Raw genomic sequence first — 20,344 nt, forward strand, 5'->3', positions numbered from 1 at the left:
AGTTCGGGATTAACCAGTAAAACAAAATCATCTTACTACGGATGCTGGAAATCTGAAATAAAAACAGAAAATACTGGAAACATTCAGCAGGTCAGGCAGCATCTGTGGAGAGAGAAACAGAGTTAACGTTTCAGGTCAATGACCTTTCATCAGAACTGGAAGATGTTGGAGATGAACAGCTTTTAAGCAAGTGCAGAGGAAAAGGGTTTAACGAATGCCTTATACACTTTCAATTTAATCTTAGGAAGGATATATTGGCCTGGGCAGATGCAGCGCAGATTCACCAGAATGATACCGAAGGCTAAAAGTGTTTAATTATGAAGACAGGTTGCATAGACTTGTATTTTCTTAAGTATAAAAGATTAAGGGTTGATCTCATTGAGGTGTTTAAGATGATTAAAAGATTCAATAGGGTAGATCGAGAGAAACTATTTCCTCTGTCCAGAACACGCGGGCATAACTTAAAATTCGAGCTAGGCCGATCAGGGGTGATGTCAGGAAACACTTCTTCACACAAAGGGTTGTGGAAATCTGGAACTCTCTCCCTTAAAAAGCTGTTGATGCTCCGTCAATTGAAAATGTCAAAAATGAGATTGGTAGATTTTTGTTAGGTCGGGGTATTAAGAGGTATGGAACCAAAGTGGGTAAATGGAGTTAAAATACAGGTCAGCGGTGATCTAATTGAATGGTGGTACAGGTTGGAGCGGCTGAAAGGCCCACTCGTGTTCCTATGTTTCCATTTCTTTTGCTTCACTGTTTCCACGTTTCTTTTTTCTGTGTTGCTTTCATTCTCTCCTGCCTCCAGCCCTGCAACCAATGTTCCCTCTAATTTTTTTTCGTGCACGGTTCCTTTACTTGGCTGCACTGCCCATTCAAATTTCTGTGCATGCACGGTTATCTCCGCCGGTGAGCATCCTGCGCGGGAACTCCAGACTGCTGCATGGCCGAGCGGGACCATTGCCGACAACCCTCCGTGATCTCCGCACTCCTCCAATTCTGGCTCTTGCAGCCCCCCCATCCCTGATTTCCATTGTGTTATGTCTTTAATACACTTATGAATGACTCCACGAGGCCTAGTATTGTACTTGAGCTGTTGTGACCTTAATCCCATTTATTGTAACTCCAGAGTGAGGCACAAGCATGGTGGGCAGCCTTTTATACTGGGCCCTGCACACCTATGCAGGTGACCCTCAGGTCTCCCACCGCAGTACCCTCTGGTGGCACACCTTATGTGATTATACAGTTAATATACATGGTCTACATACATGACATCACTTCCCCCCAAGTCCTTAATGCCAATTGACTCGTACATTGATGGTGACCTGGGCTTTGCTCTTCCTGGTTGACCATTGGAGGGTCGCTTCTTTATTGGGTCGGTTGGTAGTGAGAGGTTCCCGTGGTTTCTGGTTGTGAGTCCATGACTACTCCATTTTCTCCCCCACACAGAGATCATGCTAATGGCCCGTTACATGCAGGTTGCATTCAAGTTTATCACATGGGTTTTACATTTACACCTTGGTACATTTGTTGGGTGGATTACAGTTGCGTTTGTTTTTGTGTGGTACATTTACATGATCAGTACAGGTATATCATAGAAACATAGAAAATAGGTGCAGCAGTAGGCCATTCGTCCCTTCGAGCCTGCACCACCATTCAATAAGATCATGGCTGATCATTCACCTCAGTACTCCTTTCCTGCTTTCTCTCCATACCCCTTGATCCCTTTAGCCGTAAGGGCCATATCTAACTCCCTCTTGAATATATCCAATGAACTGGCATCAACAACTCTCTGCGGTAGGGAATTCCACAGGTTAACAACTCTCTGAGTGAAGAAGTTTCTCCTCATCTCAGTCCTAAATGGCTTACACCTTATCCTTAGACTATGTCCCCTGGTTCTGGACTTCCCCAACATCGGGAACATTCTTCCTGCATCTAACCTGTCCCGTCCTGTCAGAATTTTATATGTTTCTATGATCCTTCTAAACTCCAGTGAATACAGGCCCAGTCGATCCAGTCTCTCCTCATATGTCAGTCCTGCCATGCCGGGAATCAGTCTGGTGAACCTACGCTGCACTCCTTCAATAGCAAGAACGTCCTTCCTCAGACTAGGAGACCAAAATTGAACACAATATTCAAGGTGAGGCCTCACCAAGGCCCTGTACAACTGCAGTAAGACCTCCCTGCTCCTATACTCAAATCCCCTAGCTATGAAGGCCAACATACCATTTGCCTTCTTCACCGCCTGCTGTACCTGCATGCCAACTTTCAATGACTGATGTACCATGACACCCAGGTCTTGTTGCACCTCCCCTTTTCCTAATCTACCGCCATTCAGATAATATTCTGCCTTCGTGTTTTTGCCCACATTTATCCACATTTATCCACATTATACTGCATCTGCCACACATTTCCCCACTCACCTAACCTGTCCAAGTCACCCTGCAGCCTCTTAGCATCCTCCTCACAGCTCACACTGCCACCCAGCTTAGTGTCATCTGCAAACTTGGAGATATTACACTCAATTCCCTCATCCAAATCTTTAATGTATATTGTAAATAGCTGAGGTCCCAGCACTGAGCTCTGTGGCACCCCATTAGTCACTGCCTGCCATTCTGAAAAGGACCCGTTTATCCCGACTCTCTGCTTCCTGTCCGCCAACCAGTTCTCTATCCACGTCAGTACATTACCCCCAATACCATGTGCTTTAATATTGTACACCAATCTCTTGTGTGGGACCTTGTCAAAAGCCTTTTGAAAGTCCAAATACACTACATCCACCAGTTCTCCCTTGTCCACTTTACCAGTTACATCCTCAAAAATTCCAGAAGATTTGTCAAGCGGGATTTCCCTTTCATAAATCCATGCTGACTTGGACCGATCCCGTCACTGATTTCCAAATGTGCTGCTATTTCATCTTTACAGGTACACAAGGACAGTCTAGTTCCAGCACGGCCGGATGAGATCCGGGTCGTCTGGTGGCGGTGCAGCGCCCCATGCTAGTGGGTCTGTGGGCGAGGTGAGCTCATTTTGCTCGAGTTGCCGGAGCTCGGGGCTCTTGTCATTACTCCTAGTGTCGAGCAGGCCCAAAGACAGCTGTGTCTGTGACCTTCCTGTTCTTTTCGTTTGCACAGTGTCGCTGCTGTTCCCTGGGAAGCGGTCTGAGCGAGTGAGTGTTTTGTCTAAGTGACGGTGGGGCTGCATCGTCTTATCTAGCAGTTCGCAGGGGACTGCTGACTCGCTTTCCTTGAGGGCACCATTGTGAGCACTCTCTAGTTTGGAATCCTGGCTGGTCCAGGTCCCGTTCGGAGGAGCTGTTGTGGGTGACCCTTCGCTCTTGGGCATTGCCATGGTGGTGAATGGGTTTGTGGGCTGCACCTTTTCCACCCGGGTGATGGGCGACGGTAGCCGACTGCGAGCATAGGCGCAATTTACTGTTTCTGGCCCATGGCGGTTCTTGCCATCGGGTGCCTGCAATGTTAAACTGATCTGAGGCAGGGTATCGCTACCGGGGATCATTTACTCTGCGGCTTGTCTACTTCTGTCAGCTGTGGGGACACTTTATGATACATCATTCTAGTCCCAGGGACGCAGGCTACAGCATTGGGTAGCCCGCTGGACCTGTATATGACCGTTAGGTGTTCGCCCGCTACATTGGCTGATTGCAATTTGCACCCGACATCGCTCAACAACATTTTTCTCGTTACAGCTGGACTTTTACATTGGTTACCAATTTCAAGCAGTTCATTCAAAAATGGCAGGTTGCTGGCCTCCTTTAAAATGGCCTTACTACTTTTACCCCAATTGTCTTCCTTGCATGGAACCACGTGTTGTTGCTCCATTAGCGCTGCACCTCATGGTTTGGACGCCATCTTATCCCTGTCCATGATGTCGACTGCTGTGATCTTCTTTCCCAGGAATTCTGCCACTGAAGCTGGGAAAGCGCCCTCGGATCCAATCTTCCTCCCCAGGAGTCCTGCCACTGAAACCGGGAAGGTGTGTTTGGGTCGCCTCAGCCGGATCATCGCCACGCAGTTGTGATGAGCGGTCTGTGCCTCGGGGGCTGTGCAGATCTGCTCTCCGGTGCCTGGTCCAACCGAAGATGGGGACTTGCTCTGCCTCTGAGCATGGGGGACGTCGATCGCTGGAGGGATGAAGTCTTCCCAGTTCCAATGAATCTTCCTCATCCATCTTCTTCCAAATAGCGTTGGTCCATCACCTGCACTATCAAGAACAGATATCAATTCCTTGGTGTAGGTGCGCAGCTTTGCCTGAACTGGGACCAGCTTGGGTCGGTCAGCTTAATCGTTCCATAGCCTCTCAAAGGCTTCCTGGCTCATTACTGACTGACTCACCACCGTGTCCACTTCCATGAAGACTGGAACGCCATTTATCTCGCCTTCCATTATCACTGGAGGACAATCTGTAGTGCAGGTATACACTTCGTTCTGGGACTGAGTTGCCTCCCTAGCCATCTCCTTGTAATCCGCGCTAGATTCACAGCCATCTGCTGACTCCTCTTCCACGTGTTGAGTCACAGCTCTTTTGCACATTTAATGGAGGTGGTCCTTTGTGCTGAAACCTTTCCAAACATAGTCTCTGAACCGACACTGATGAGCCCTGTGATTACCTCCGCAACGTCAGCATGGTGCTACTCGACTTATATTTGCACCCCTCGGTGAACTCTGAGTTAAAGAACTCGGGGGCATGTATGCTCTGCCCTGGGCAGATCCAGTTCAACAGTTCTGCCTGTGAAAGGCACCATTCTATTTACAGTAACTTGCCAGGTTTGAGTCCTGAGAGTGTGTCATCATCTTCTTGGAGCTGCAGTTTGAGGTCATGAACGCTTGGCTGATGTTGATGGCCTTCTGCAGAGTGACGGTGGTTTCGGCAAACAGTAGCCTGTGAAGAAAGGCCTCATGACCAATGCCAATTATGAAGACGTCCCACAACGCATCGGCGAGGGATGCGCCGAATTCACATGGTCCTGCCAGCCTCCTGAGGTTGGTAGCGTATTTCGCGATTTCCTGGCCCTTAGGGTGGCGTTGTGTATAAAATCGATGATTGGCCATGAGGATGCTCTCCTTCGGTTTGAGTTGGTCCTGAATTAGTACTTTCAGCTCCTCATATGACTTGGTCATTGTTTTCTCTGCGAGGACTAGTATTGTACTTGAGCTGTTGTGACCTTAGTCCCATTTATTGTAACTCCAGAGTGAGGCACAAGCATGGTAGGCAGCCTTTTATACTGGGCCCTGCATACCTATGCAGGTGACCCTCAGGTCTCCCACCGCAGTGCCCTCTGGTGACACACTTTATGTGACTATACAGTTAGTACACATGGTCTACATACATGATACATTGCCTCACCATTGCCAGCCGTGCAGCCAGCTGCCAAGGCCCCAAGGTCTGGAATTGCCTCCCTAAACCTCTCTGCCTCTCTCCTCTCCTGTACCACATTCCTTAAAACCTACCTCTTTGAACAAGGCATCTGTCCTGATATCTCCTTACATTGCTCGATGTCAAATTTTGTCTGATAATGCTTCTGTGACTTATCTTGGTATGCTTTATTACATTAAAGGCGCTATATAAATGCAAGTTATTGTTTTTTTGAAATAAACTTAACTGATGACAGCACCTGCATGATGTATAGAAGGCACCTCAAGTCGCTGGAGATACATCACCAACGATGTCTCTGCAAGATCCTGCAAATCCCCTGGAGAACAGACGCACCAACATTAGCGTCCTTGTCCAGGCTAACATCCCCAGTGTTGAAACACTGACCTCACACGATCAGCTTCGCTGGGCAGGCCACATTGTTCGCATACCAGATATGAGACTCCCGAAGCAAATGCTTTATGCGGAGCTCCTTCGTGGTAAACGAGCCAAAGATGGGCAGCGGAAGCATTACAAGGACGCCCTCAAAGCCTCCCTGGTAAAGTGCGACATCCCCACTGACACCTGGGAGACCCTGGCCAAAGATCACCCGAAGTGGAGGAAGCGCATCCGGGAGGGCATTGAGTTCTTTGAGTCTCAACGCAAAGAGCGTGAAGAGGTCAAGCGCAGACAACGGAAGGAGCGCACGACAAACCAGCCCCACCCACCCCTTCCCTCGACGAATGTCTGTCCCACCTGTGACAGGGTCTGCGGTTCTCGTATTGGACTGTTCAGCCACCAGAGAAATCACTTTGGGAGTGGAAGCAAGTCTTCCTCGATTCCGAGGGACTGCCTATGATGATGATGATGATGATGATTGACTGAGATATTCATGGGTGTCTCAGTCCCCCAACTTTACTGCCATTCCCATTTAAATCTAAACTGCACTTTTGACGTTTTCTATTAAGTACGTTGGCACAGTCACCACCCTTCCCTGGCCTGTGGCTTCGCTCACAGTCTGGTCTACAGTCCAAACATGTTGCCTTTTTTAAACTCCCGTTTTATCAAAGGGTTATTTGATATCCCTGCTTCTCGGGGGTGGAGTGAGATATCACGGGTAGCTGGATTGGTTGGCGTTGGACACGGTCCTAGGTTTGCCCATTGGCTGAGAGGGCTGGTGACTGTGATGTGTGTTTTGCAACTACCTGGGCGGAGGAAGGGGGAGGGCTTGTTTTTTTTTGGGGGGGGGGGGCAGAACCTTTTCGAAGAGGGGAAATGTGATCGGATTCATTCGACGGAAAAAAATCTCTGCGACCTTTCAGGTTCTCCAGAATGCGGGGGTCAGAGACAGCAGTGTGAATGGAAACACTGTCTAGACTCGACCTAGCACAGCTGGCGAGAAGAGAGATTGCACTGGTAGGTAGAGCGAACTGTGTCACCTTTCATCGTTCTGTGTGTGGGAGGGGGCATTTGACTTAACTGCAAATAATCACAACCGACTCTAAATCCGACCTGATTATTTCTCAAGTGCGAGTCCTCTCAGCTCTCAGGAATGACTGGGAATGGTGACTTCTCTCATGCGATGATCAGAACCATGTGTTTGCAATTTCCCCTCTCCCAGTACATGTCAAGGAAAAGGTCCGATTCAAGTTGCAAGCCCTTAAGTTTTTATGATGAATTCTTCAACTATTTCTTGAAAGGATTTGGACATTCTTGGATCTGGGGGAGTAATGGGGGCGGGCTGAATTGCCTCCTCCTGTTCCAATGAAAGATCTTTATTTTCTGGCAAATAAAGTCTTCAAGAGGTCGGCGCTAATATGTTTCGCAAAAATAACAAAACCTCATTGTGATTGAATCTAAGCCTCGTTTAACGTCACTCGGACAGATATTAAAACTGAACCCAAATTGACAGCGATCTGGTGGCTTAGCGTGCTGGTGGGCTTGTCTGGCTTGCAACCCTCACCGGCACATTAAATACCCTGCCTTGGATTTGAAACAGAATTGCACACTGATATGATAAATGAAAAAAACCTCTTGAGGCTTACAAATCTTTGCCAGTGCAGTCGAATCAAATGTGTAGCAACCCCAACTCAACCAACTGTATCTGTGGTAAGCTGGGGTGCAACGGCCACCCCACATTAAAATAATTTACGCACAGGCATCTTCCCCTCCTTTAAAATGAAGTTTGGGTAACCTGGAACATTAGGGTCCCGCATAAGTCTCATCAATCACCTTGGAACTCAGTTTAATGTGGAAGCAAGCTTGAATGACTGCCCAAGAAGAATCGTATTGCATTGAAGAAAAAGGTGCCCCACACACAGAATAAAAGGGTCACAATTCTATTCCAGGCCACTGCTGTGAAATGGCATCCCTCTGCTTAAAGTAGCTCACTGCTATATTAGGAGAGCAAGCATGTCCCTTTTATTTTCCAAAGCTAAGGAGTCGCAATGAATTGGGATTTAAAAAAATGGTTTGCAGTGCATCAAAATTGCATGCCAATGTATTTTTTTTAAAGTAGCATGCCGCAGACGGCTGAGGGTCTGAAAGCAGCATTAGCCTGGTGCACCGTACCTTGCAGCAACAGCACTGCGCTGTTGGGGATTTAAATGCGCGGAATTCTATTTCAGGAACACCACGTGGGCCAAAGGGCCCCCCAGCCCGCGATAGGTTGAGCCGGCTGCCAATCGCGGGCCGGGCTAGCAGGTAGCAGCGCCGAGACCCCGCCCTCTCCTCGCCCACTCCGCTGTGTGTGTCGGGCCCTGATTGGTTCATTGGTTGGGAACGGGTTGGGACACGTCAATCAAGGTGAGGGAAGGGGCGGGGCCTGGCAGGCGGGCCGTGCGTCACTTCCGTTGTCAGGCGGCCGCCCGCTCGGTGGGGAGGGGGGAGAAAGCGACATGGAGGGCACCGCGGCCGCCGTCACTGCCACTGCAGCCCCGTCCCGCCGGCTGCCTGCCGCTCCGCGATGGCCTCTGCCGTCCATTGAACTCCCTGGGCAAAAATAATCGTCATTCTGCAGCATATCTCTTTTTGTGGAGGATTTTGTTTCATCCACCTTTATATATATATATATAAAAAAATATCAGCCCGACCGACCGACCGAGTGAAGGACGAGCTGAAGCCGCGGGCATGAGCGGCGGGGAGCGGGCTTAGTGCGGCCGGCACGGCGGGCCGACAGGTGAGTGAGGCTCAGCGGTTGTGTGCGGGGCCCCGGCGGGTGGAGAGGCGGCCCCGCCTGCGGGCTCCCGGTTAGCGCTGCTTCAGCTCCTTCTCCTCTCCCCCCCCCCCCCCACCACCGCCCCCCATATCCCTCTGTTCTCCCCCCCCCCCCACATTTCCCTCTGTTTCCCCCCCCCAATCCCTCTGTTCTTCCCCCCCCCCCCCCATCATATCCCTCTGTGTGTCCCCCCCATCATATCCCTCTGTGTGTTCCCCCCCATCATATCCCTCTGTGTCCCCCCCCCCCCATATCCCTCTGTGTGTCCCCCCCCATATCCCTCTGTGTGTCCCCCCCCATATCCCTCTGTGTGTCCCCCCCCCATATCCCTCTGTGCCCCCCCATATCCCTCTGTGCGTCCCCCATATCCCTGTGTGTCGTCCCCCCCATATCCCTCTGTGTGTCTCCCCCCCCCATATCCCTCTGTGTGTCTCCCCCCCCATATCCCTCTGTGTGTCTCCCCCCCATATCCCTCTGTGTGTCTCCCCCCCTCATATCCCTCTGTGTGTCTCCCCCCCCCCCCCATATCCCTCTGTGTGTCTCCCCCCCCCCCCCATATCCCTCTGTGTGTCTCCCCCCCCATATCCCTCTGTGTGTCTCCCCCCCCCATATCCCTCTGTGTGTCTCCCCCCCTCCCCCATATCCCTCTGTGTGTCCGTCCCCCCCATATCCCTCTGTGTGTCTCCCCCCCCCATATCCCTCTGTGTGTCTCCCCCCCTCCCCCATATCCCTCTGTGTGTCCGTCCCCCCCATATCCCTCTGTGTCGTGTTTCACCCCCCATATCCCTCTGTGTTTCTCCCCCCCCCCATCACTATCTGGCCCCTGCCTTACCTCTGGTTTTTGCCCCTTTCTCCCCCTCCTCCCCTGCATAGCTTGGGTCTCTGCCCCCCCCCCCCCCCCCCCAATAACTATGCTCTTTGCTCTTCTCTTTCCCCCCCATCTCTCACCTCTTTCGTTCCTCCCCCCGCCTCACCTTTTCTCTGGTCTGCCCTCCTTCCCTCACAACTCTGAATCGCCTCGTATCTCATCCCCACCCCCCCAAACCTCTTCTGAAGTTCCATATTGTGATCTCTGTAGCAAATGGAATATTTTCAAAGATCAAAGGGAAGGTGATGAATGATTCAAACTGCAGCATTGTAGGGCTTTGATTCTGCCAGAGCTACATTGAACCTTTCATTGGCCCATAAAGCTTGAAACGTAGCCTTTGGAGGGTGGGTCTTTGTTCCTCACTCTCCTCTAGTCTTGGTCACCTGTCAGCTCGGCCGCTGGTCTGGAATGGAGAGTTGGAATTTCCATTTGTTGTTCGGTCATCAACTTGTCAGTGTCGAGACTGAGTCTCAAGATCATGCCACATGGCTTAGTGTCCTGGCACCAATCCTCATCTGTCATGTCTATCCTTGCCATCCAGTGCTTTTCCTAGAACTTGAGCAGCCTTGTTGAGGTGGCTCTGGTCTTTAACAGTGACACTATGAAACCAGATAGAATAGTCCTTGGCAGCTTTAACCCCAATGTCAATTCCTGCTCTGACCAACATGGGGAAAGGTGTTGTTTTTGACCTCTTCAAGTAGTCTTTTTGGTGATGGAATCACATGATATTGGTGATGTTCCCATTTTGAAGATGTGGAAACATGTCCCTCTTGGACTTGCTTTGATTTGACTGGATCCAGTGTGGCAGGACAATACCACAACTGATTGCTGGCCCAGCCTTGCTTTGGTGAGGATGCTCTAGTGCACTGGTGGAGCTTGCTTTACATGCCCACTTGGTAATCAGTTTTTAATCATGGAGACTCCATTGGGGGTTTGTTTCAATAACCTGTAGCCTTGAAGCAGTAAATTTGGTATCGGGGTAGTGGGGTGGGAGTTGGAATTCAAATCTGCCAAACCCAGGATCTGAGCTGCAGACACAGTATTGAATGATCTGGGCGGAATGTCAGAAGCTCATTACATAATTTGTGCATGGGAGCCCACTTGATCGCTGATCCTCAGCATGTACTTGTGGCCAAGTAGCAGATAGGACACATCCCATGAAGTGTAATGACAATGTAGTCTGCCGCACTTAGTATTCCTACCCAGTGCTTTTGAATTTTTCCCCAGATTATGTTAAAGTTCCCTGTAACACCTTTCAACTTTCTTTGTGAAATAAATGTGGATTTTGTTGATAGGAAGTGTATGTGGCAGGATGAACATTTTGTTTGCAAATATAGATGGTAGAATTTGGATTAGGTGGGGAGGTGTGCCATCTCGGACACTAAAGCTTCCGATTTATATTGGCATTGGATTCTGCCTCTAGATAAACCAGTTTTATTGGAAAGAAGGAACTTGGATTTATATAGTGCCTTTCATGACCCCCGGATGTCCTAAAGCGCTTTACAGCCAATGAAGTACTTTAAGTATAGACGCTGTTGTAATGTCGGAAACTGCACGCATCCTAGTATGTCAGTGCAGAAGCATCTTCATTTCCACAAAGCCCTTCCAGTTTCCTTTATTTGCTCCTTCACCTTTTCTAGTCTTTTCAGTGCTGGTGAAACATGGTGGCCCTTCGACCTTCACCTCGGGTTCCATTTTAAACATTTCATTCAGAAAATACACTTTTACGTAGAATTTACATCACAGGAAAAAGCCATTCGGCCCAATGCTGGTTTTTATGCGCCACACGAGCCTCCTCCCACTCTATTTACTTCATCTTCCTCGTAAATACATCTGTGCTCTTTGTCTCAACCACTCCATGTGGTAGAAAGTTCCACAGTCTCCCCACTATGAGTAAAGATTAAACTTTTATAGGGTAGGACCTATCGAGGAGAGTCGGGTCGTTCCCATGTTGTGGGTGCTTTTTGAGTTAGCATGAGGGATTCTTCTGTAGGTCCTTTGTTAAGCAACAACTGAGACCAGTATGTGTGCTTTTTACTGAGCATTGTTGTCTTGCCAGCCCAGTGTGTTAATCCCTTTGGTTCCATGGTGTTTCAAGCTGATCTGAAAATGATAGATTCTGTGCAACCCAGCACCAAAAGAGGAGGAGTGCTGGACGACCAAACCAAAAGGTCTAAGGTCTTTATCCTTGGATTTGGAGTGGAACCTCCACATACACAGCTCCCTCGCAACTGACTTTTCTTTCTCACCCAGTGGAGCTTGGAGTTCCTTTTATACTGTCTGCACTCAACTTTCAATCTCGTACTGCTTCCTACAGTGCAGTTGAAATCATCCCAATGGCTTGTGTGCCAGTTACCGAGATTGCCGATGAGTTTGGCGGGCCAGCTAAGCAACGAATAGCTATCAGTAAAGCTGAACCAATCGTGACGGATAAAGGCAATTTCATCCTGGGTTGAAAGTTTAATAGCATCCTACCTCATCCTTTGAAAGCAGGACACTTCTTAAATGGGAATTTCCCCAGGTGGTTCTTTTCCCCGCTGATCTTAAGATTTTTCTTTTATTAAAAAAAATCCCTTCTTATTAAAGTGAGTGGCCCACCCCAAGACTGAGGAATTTCATCTTGCTTTGTGATTAAATTGGGTGGGAACCTATTTGCAGCTTTTAAAGTGGTCTAGTTTCAAATTGCTATTGAGTGTTCTGCAGCTTAATTTTTGTTGTCTGCAAGAAGTTATTTGCATTGTAAAATGCATCTCGTACCACTGGGTTTGTTATCGCAACTTTTATCTGGAAATGTAATAATGAGCCAATATGATGGACTGAGCTCACCATATCCTGTAGCGGAGTTCTGTTAGTTAGAACTGGTGGCTAACGTGATTCTCCTGTACTGGTTCTGAGCCCCACTGTTGGATGACCTGCCCTGCTTCCAGTGACAGGCTAATTTTACAACACCAAGTTCTAATTTAAAACCACTACATGCGTGTGCTATTTGGGATTATTTTTCTGATCGGACCTTCCCTGATGGACTGTGCGATGTCTGTGCAGATTGAGCACGAGTGCTTCTGCCACTCGCCTCGCTGGCGGCCAAAAGACACGACTGTTTCCAGCGGCCAACCAGTTTATTTGTTGCCTGCAGAGGTGATGGTTGCAGTCACCTGTTTGGCAGCAGCAGATAGACTCTGGTAGCATCGACACTGCCTTGTTTACAGCATCAGCTTGCTGCTGATAATGAAGCTGCTACCAACAGACTGGCAAAGTAAATGCAGTGTCAAGGACTGAATATTTGTGACTCCCAGCTTTTCCGAAGGCTCAGTCCTTGAAAGTTCTAATCCAGCGAGGCGACTGACAGAGAAGCACTCGTGCTCAGTCCGTACAGATATTCTCAGCCTGTACTGTGCTTGCTTAGCTGATCAGAGCTTGGCGGCAGCAGCAAGAGTGTGACAATTGGCCCCAGTCCCTATGGTTTTGGGAAGGTCCTTGTTGTGTAAATCACTGCAGTGACTGCTGGCAGGTTCTCTTTCACTATCTCCACATGGACAATATTAGCTTTGACAGCGTTGCCTTTAATGGGATATAAATGGCTTGCATGTAAAGAAGGACTACATTTTGAAGCACAGAGGCTATGGGCAATTGTCAGACTGTGCACCAGCTAAGATCAGCACTTTCGGGATGGGTGGGGTGGGTGAAGAGGAAAGAAAATTAGTATAACATGGTGGAAATAATCTTACAAAAGCAAAATACTGTGGATGCTGAAAATCTGGAAAAACAGAAAATGCTGGAAATACTCAGCAGGTCAGGCAACATCTGTGGAGAGAGACACAAAGTTAATGGGGCTAAAATTCTGGCCTTGACGGGTCTGTACGGAATACGTACGGACCTGACAAGGCCCCGCAAAAGCCGGCTTTCGACGTGCGATGTGCATGCTCCGAAAACCAGCTTTTCCTATCTGTGAAGTTTTGGCTTGACAGATCCTCTGCATCCCCGGGAGAAGGACATTTGCGCGGGTGAGATTGGGACATTTGCCCAACTCTTGCCCAGCGAATGTCCTTAAAACTCTTGTGCCTGGTAAAAGCAGGAAAATAGCCTACTTTTATCAGCGTACGAGTTTTAAAACACACACAAAAATTAAAAACACCATTTTAAGTTTTAAAAACCCTGTCCAATAAGGTAAGTTTATTTTAAACCCTATTAAAACACTAAACAAAAATCCTCAATATATGATTTTTTTCTAAAACATTTAATGAAGTTTAATTTCAATTAATTTTAATTATGTGAGGTGTGTTTTTTATTTTTTGTGTTATGTTTAGTGTGTTTGTTTTTCTCATTAATAGCAATGAGAACTTGTAGATACGGAGTTCCCATTGCTATTAATGAGAATACTGCAGTCACACGTGACAGCACCTTCTGCATCCGAACCTCCGAAGATCGGGAAGAGAAGGCCTTCCCACCACAATCGCAGGCGCCTGTGGGGCCACCAGGTAATTTCGTAAAACATTCTCTGCTCGGAAGCATTCGCCGAAGGAAGCCTCTGGGCCTGAAATTCCGAGCGATGTTTCAGGTTGATGACCTGTCATCAGCATTTTCAGTGGAAATAATTGATATTTCTTTTTTTTATGTTAAATATTGGTGTGAGCACTACTGAGAATTGTGAAAGTGACCATATGGGGCAGAGCAGCTTCATCTCCTGCCCGAGTTGTAGTTACTTTACGATTATATGATTGTTGTGGCTAGTGAGATGTTGTGGTCAGTCTTGTTCAGACAGACGAGCTGCAGATGATAGTTGGCTTTTGCCACCATTTTTAAAGGAATGATTTCAATGGACATGGAGATAGTTATCTTGCTGATAAGACTGTGAACTCTTCAATTCATTAGGTGTATTCCAGTGTTGAAGGTATGTACCCACCTGGTATTTTCCCCAGAAATTGTGGGTGCATCTATGGGCATTGATACTGGAATTGTAATATCCATCCAACCCACTAGTCCTCAGAGAAACACCATCTTGTATTTATATAGCGCCTTTAACGTAGTGAAACGTCCCAAGGCACTTCACAGGAGTATTGAGACTTTAAAAAAAAAAAATGACACCGAGCCGCATAAGTAGAAATTAGCGCAGGTGACCAAAAGCTTGGTCAAAGAGGTAGGTTTTAGGGAGGGTCTTGAAGGTGGAAAGAGAGGCGGAGAGGTTTAGGTAGGGAGTTCCAGAGCTTGGGGCCTAGGCAACAGAAGGTACAGCCACCAATGGTTGAGTGATTATAATCAGGGATACTCAAGAGGGCAAAATTTGAGTAGCACAGACATATTGGGGGTGGGGGGGTTCTGGGGATGGAGGAGATTGGAGATGAAGAGGGGCGAGGCCATGGAGGGATTTGAAATTAAGGATGAGAATTTTGAAATCTAGGCGTTGCTTAACCAGGAGCAAGTGTAGGTGGGCGAGCGGGAGCAAGTTAGGACACGGGCAGCCGAGTTTTGGATCACCAAGTTTACATAGGGTAGAATGTGGGAGGCCAGCCAGAAGTGCGTTGGAGCAGCCAAGTCTAGGGGTAACAAGGCATGGATGAGGGCTTCATCAGCGGATGAGCTGAAGCTAGGGTGGAGACGGGCAATGTTATGGAGGTGGAAATAGGTGGTCTTAGTTATGCTACAGAAAAGTGGTCGAAAGATCATTTCAGGGCGAACAGTGTGGTTCAGCCTCAGACAGGTTGGGGAGAGGGATGGGGTCAGTGGCTAGGGAACGTAGTTTGTGGCGGGGACCGAAAACAACGACTTCGGTCTTCCCAATATTCAATTGGGAGAAAATTTCTGCTCATCCAGAACTGGATGTTGAACAAGCAGTCTGACAATTTAGAGACCGTGGAGGGGTCGAGAGAAGTGGTAATGAGGGAGATCTGGGTGTCATCAGCGTACATGTGGAAACTGATGCTGTGTTTTCGGATGATGTCGCCAAGGGGCAACATGTAGATGAGAAATCTGTAATATCCATTTGTATCATATGGTGGTTTTACTTTTCACATAAAATCATACCCATGTTTAGGGAGAGTTTGCACCCTGCTGTCAGTTGAAGCCCGGACTTTGCTGTTTAACTGTAGGCAAAGGATAATTTTGTGGGTCTGGCTTTCTGTTTGCATTGCAAAAACCAGCAGCCTGCACCCAATGGCAAAACATTCATGTTAGGAAAAGGGGAGGTGCAACGAGACCTGGGTGTCATGGTACATCAGTCATTGAAGGTTGGCATGCAGGTACAGCAGGCGGTTAAGAAAGCAAATGGCATGTTGGCCTTCATAGCGAGGGGATTTGAGTACAGGGGCAGGGAGGTGTTGCTACAGTTGTACAGGGCCTTGGTGAGGCCACACCTGGAGTATTGTGTACAGTTTTGGTCTCCTAACTTGAGGAAGGACATTCTTGCTATTGAGGGAGTGCAGCGAAGATTCACCAGACTGATTCCCGGGATGGTGGGACTGACCTATCAAGAAAGACTGGATCAACTGGGCTTGTATTCACTGGAGTTCAGAAGAATGAGAGGGGACCTCATAGAAACGTTTAAAATTCTGATGGGTTTAGACAGGTTAGATGCAGGAAAAATGTTCCCAATGTTGGGGAAGTCCAGAACCAGGGGTCACAGTCTAAGGATAAGGGGTAAGCCATTTAGGACCGAGATGAGGAGAAACTTCTTCACCCAGAGAGTGGTGAACCTGTGGAATTCTCTACCACAGAAAGTAGTTGAGGCCAATTCACTAAATATATTCAAAAGGAGTTACTTGAAGTCCTTACTACTCGGGGGATCAAGGGGTATGGCGAGAAAGCAGGAATGGGGTCCTGAAGTTGCATGTTCAGCCATGAACTCATTGAATGGTGGTGCAGGCTAGAAGGGCTGAATGGCCTACTCCTGCACCTATTTTCTATGTTTCCTATGTCACTGAAACCTGGGCTTGTTTACACTGTGGAGTGTAGCACTTGCAGCACTTGTGGTGTCAAAGTGCCTATAGCTTATGTCAGTGTGGGTATTGACCTATTGTCACAGACCTGTGTATTAGTTGAATGAGCAGTGCTGTTAAATTCCATGTAGTGGCTATACCACCGCATCTTCAATTGGTTGGTTTTAACCTGGTTGCCCAAACTTGAGCTCTGCAAGAAAGTACTTGTTCACCAGTTTTGGAAATATTTAGGTGGTTCTTGCTATGGGAAGGCTATTTGGTGGGTTTGGAAGCTGTCCCTTAGGAGCCTGTGGTAATTAGTCACTATTTAAATATTAACTTCCAAATGCCTTTTTTTCTGAGCCCTATTGGGTTGATATCTGGAATCTCCATCTCAGCAGTGCTCTCCTTTCTCCTCCTGTGGAGCACTCCACGTCAACATTTAGTTTAAGTAATATGCAAATAGGGAAAAATCACACCATTAGTGTTGTGCTAATAAATTTCTTGTGTTTTCCGCTTCACATTGCCTCCAACATTACTGCCATCAGTGACAGACCTGCAACTATCAACACTTCCCTTTGGTGTTACACAGTGCTCTCTCCAGGCAGAACCCAAGTTTAGAACGATGGAAACTGTGTACTGCTGGGTGTTGTTCACACTATGTGCGTTTAAACTGTGAAGAGTTCACATGCCCATCTTCAAGTTTGACTAAAAACCTAGTGACAGTAAGAATGTGTATGATCAGCAGAGTCTAATGTTACCAATGAGTAACCAATGAGTGCAACAGACACTGTGCTTCAAACTAATGATTGTGCAAAGCTGCTTGAGATGTTTCAGTACATAAGATACTGTATAAATCTAAGTTACGAAGTTTAGTGCAGTGCAAAACAATAATGTCAATGCTTTCGTGGAGCTTTTTGATAGTTCTGTGCTGGCTATTTCATGAAGAAAGGAAGATTTGTATTTATACAGCACCTTTCGCAGACACGGGACGTCCCAAAGCGCTTTACAGCCAATGAAGTACTTTTGAAGTGTCGTCACTGTTGTAATGTAGGAAACGTGGCAGCCAATTTGTGCACAGCAAGCTCCCACAAGCAGCAATGTGATGATTGACCAGAGAATCTGTTTCAGTGATGCTGGTTGAGGGATAGTCAGAATCAGGGGAAGTCATAACGGGGAACAAAGAAATGGCGGACCAATTGAACAAGTACTTTGGTTCGGTATTCACGAAGGAGGACACGAACAACCTTCCGGTTATAAAAGGGGTCGGGGGGTCTAGTAAGGAGGAGGAACTGAGGGAAATCCTTATTAGCCGGGAAATTGTGTTGGGGAAATTGATGGGATTGAAGGCCGATAAATCCCCAGGGCCTGATGGACTGCATCCCAGAGTACTTAAGGAGGTGGCCTTGGAAATAGTGGATGCGTTGACAGTCATTTTCCAACATTACATTGACTCTGGATCAGTTCCTATGGAGTGGAGGGTAGCCAATGTAACCCCACTTTTTAAAAAAGGAGGGAGAGAGAAAACAGGGAATTATAGACCGGTCAGCCTGACATCGGTAGTGGGTAAAATGATGGAATCAATTATTAAGGATGTCATAGCAGTGCATTTGGAAAGAGGTGACATGATAGGTCCAAGTCAGCATGGATTTGTGAAAGGGAAATCATGCTTGACAAATCTTCTGGAATTTTTTGAGGATGTTTCCAGTAGAGTGGATAAGGGAGAACCAGTTGATGTGGTATATTTGGACTTTCAGAAGGCGTTTGACAAGGTCCCACACAAGAGATTGATGTGCAAAGTTAGAGCACATGGGATTGGGGGTAGTGTACTGACATGGATTGAGAACTGGTTGTCAGACAGGAAGCAAAGAGTAGGAGTAAATGGGTACTTTTCAGAATGGCAGGCAGTGACTAGTGGGGTACCGCAAGGTTCTGTGCTGGGGCCCCAGCTGTTTACGCTGTACATTAATGATTTAGATGAGGGGATTAAATGTTGTATCTCCAAATTTGCGGATGACACTAAGTTGGGTGGCAGTGTGAGCTGCGAGGTGGATGCTGTGAGGCTGCAGAGCGACTTGGATAGGTTAGGTGAGTGGGCAAATGCATGGCAGATGAAGTATAATGTGGATAAATGTGAGGTTATCCACTTTGGTGGTAAAAACAGAGAGACAGACTATTATCTGAATGGTGACAGATTAGGAAAAGGGGAGGTGCAAAGAGACCTGGGTGTCATGGTACATCAGTCATTGAAGGTTGGCATGCAGGTGCAGCAGGCGGTTAAGAAAGCAAATGGCATGTTGGCCTTCATAGCGAGGGGATTTGAGTACAGGGGCAGGGAGGTGTTGCTACAGTTGTACAGGGCCTTGGTGAGGCCACACCTGGAGTATTGTGTACAGTTTTGGTCTCCTAACCTGAGGAAGGACATTCTTGCTATTGAGGGAGTGCAGCGAAGGTTCACCAGACTGATTCCCGGGATGGCGGGACTGACCTATCAAGAAAGACTGGATCAACTGGGCTTGTATTCACTGGAGTTCAGAAGAATGAGAGGGGACCTCATAGAAACATATAAAATTCTGACGGGGTTAGACAGGTTAGATGCAGGAAGAATGTTCCCAATGTTGGGGAAGTCCAGAACCAGGGGTCACAGTCTAAGGATAAGGGGTAAGCCATTTAGGACCGAGATGCGGAGGAACTTCTTCACCCAGAGAGTGGTGAACCTGTGGAATTCTCTACCACAGAAAGTTGTTGAGGCCAATTCACTAAATATATTCAAAAAGGAGTTAGATGAGGTCCTTACTGCTAGGGGGATCAAGGGGTATGGCGAGAAAGCAGGAATGGGGTACTGAAGTTGAATGTTCAGCCATGAACTCATTGAATGGCGGTGCAGGCTAGAAGGGCCGAATGGCCTACTCCTGCACCTATTTTCTATGTTTCTATGTTTCTAATGGGCAGAACTTCACTGCTTCTCTCCAAAATAAAGTAGAGTGGGATAGATTAGTTCTTGACCTCTTTTTAAAAAAAAACTGAAAAGACTGATACCTCCGTGGGATGTTTTCTCTGGTAGGTGGCTCTACAAGAATTACTAATAGTGTTAACTTTGGGGGTGTGAAGCAAACAGGAAAGAATAGAGATGAATTAGTGGAAATAAATGGTATTTCTCATTTTAGGATGTAGGTGTGAAACAAGAATCATTAGTGCAGGCACTCCAATCTGGATTACTGCTTCAAATAGCTTGCATTTACCTAGTTTAAATCCTTCCCTATTTCTGTTTTATCTTTTTTTATATTGGTACTTGTTAATCATCTCAAATTATCTTTCTGTTTACATTAGTACTTGTTAATACTCACCAATTATTATTGATGCATTTAAGCAGTCCCCAGTCTGAATCTGTAGCTTAATAACACATCGAGCTGGTCCTGCCCACTCGCTAGTATTCAGGAACAATTAGGTTCTTGTCACTGTGTAAAAAGTTCTCTTCAAAACAAATTTCCTCTGGAGTTGAAGCATTGTTTATTTTTGAATAATATAATGTGAATTCAGGTTGTATTACAGTATACAGAACGTGTGACAGCTGCCCATGCTTTGGAGTATGTGACTGGCAAGATTTCTTATCTTTTCCATTCGAAGCCCAATGGTTTAGTTTGGTAACATTCTTCTCTTGAAATTTGAAGGTGATTATTTAAGCATGGGTTTGTGGTGATTGAAGTTTGGGTTTGAAGGAGTTGCTACATGCACTGGGATTTCAGGTGGAGTTAAAGGCACAGCACTGCTTTGATGAGATGCAACTGCGTACTTTGTGAGTCTTGATTCTGGCTGCAGTAACTCGCACAACTCTTATGAAAGTGTGAATGATCGCTTCCGAAATAAATGGCGACCGCTCCCAGCCCAGACTGTCACTTATTTATAATCTTTTTTGATAACTTTGTGGTTAAATATGAGGGTGCACTCATTCCTGTGAGGATAGTGGGCTGATCCAGCCAA

General features: G+C 47.1%; 1 protein-coding gene across 1 annotated transcript in view; it reads left to right on the top strand.

Moving 5' to 3' along the window:
- Window positions 1-8,232: 8,232 nt before the first annotated feature.
- The window catches only part of stk40 (serine/threonine kinase 40), a 78,412-nt gene continuing 66,300 nt past the window's right edge, over window positions 8,233-20,344 (top strand). The window contains exon 1 of the mRNA XM_070898717.1: window positions 8,233-8,548. The gene's annotated coding sequence lies outside the window, so the exon portion shown is untranslated. The remainder of the gene's footprint in view (window positions 8,549-20,344) is intronic.

This window comes from Pristiophorus japonicus, chromosome 14, assembly GCF_044704955.1.
Source record: "Pristiophorus japonicus isolate sPriJap1 chromosome 14, sPriJap1.hap1, whole genome shotgun sequence".
NCBI classification, from domain to species: domain Eukaryota; kingdom Metazoa; phylum Chordata; class Chondrichthyes; family Pristiophoridae; genus Pristiophorus; species Pristiophorus japonicus.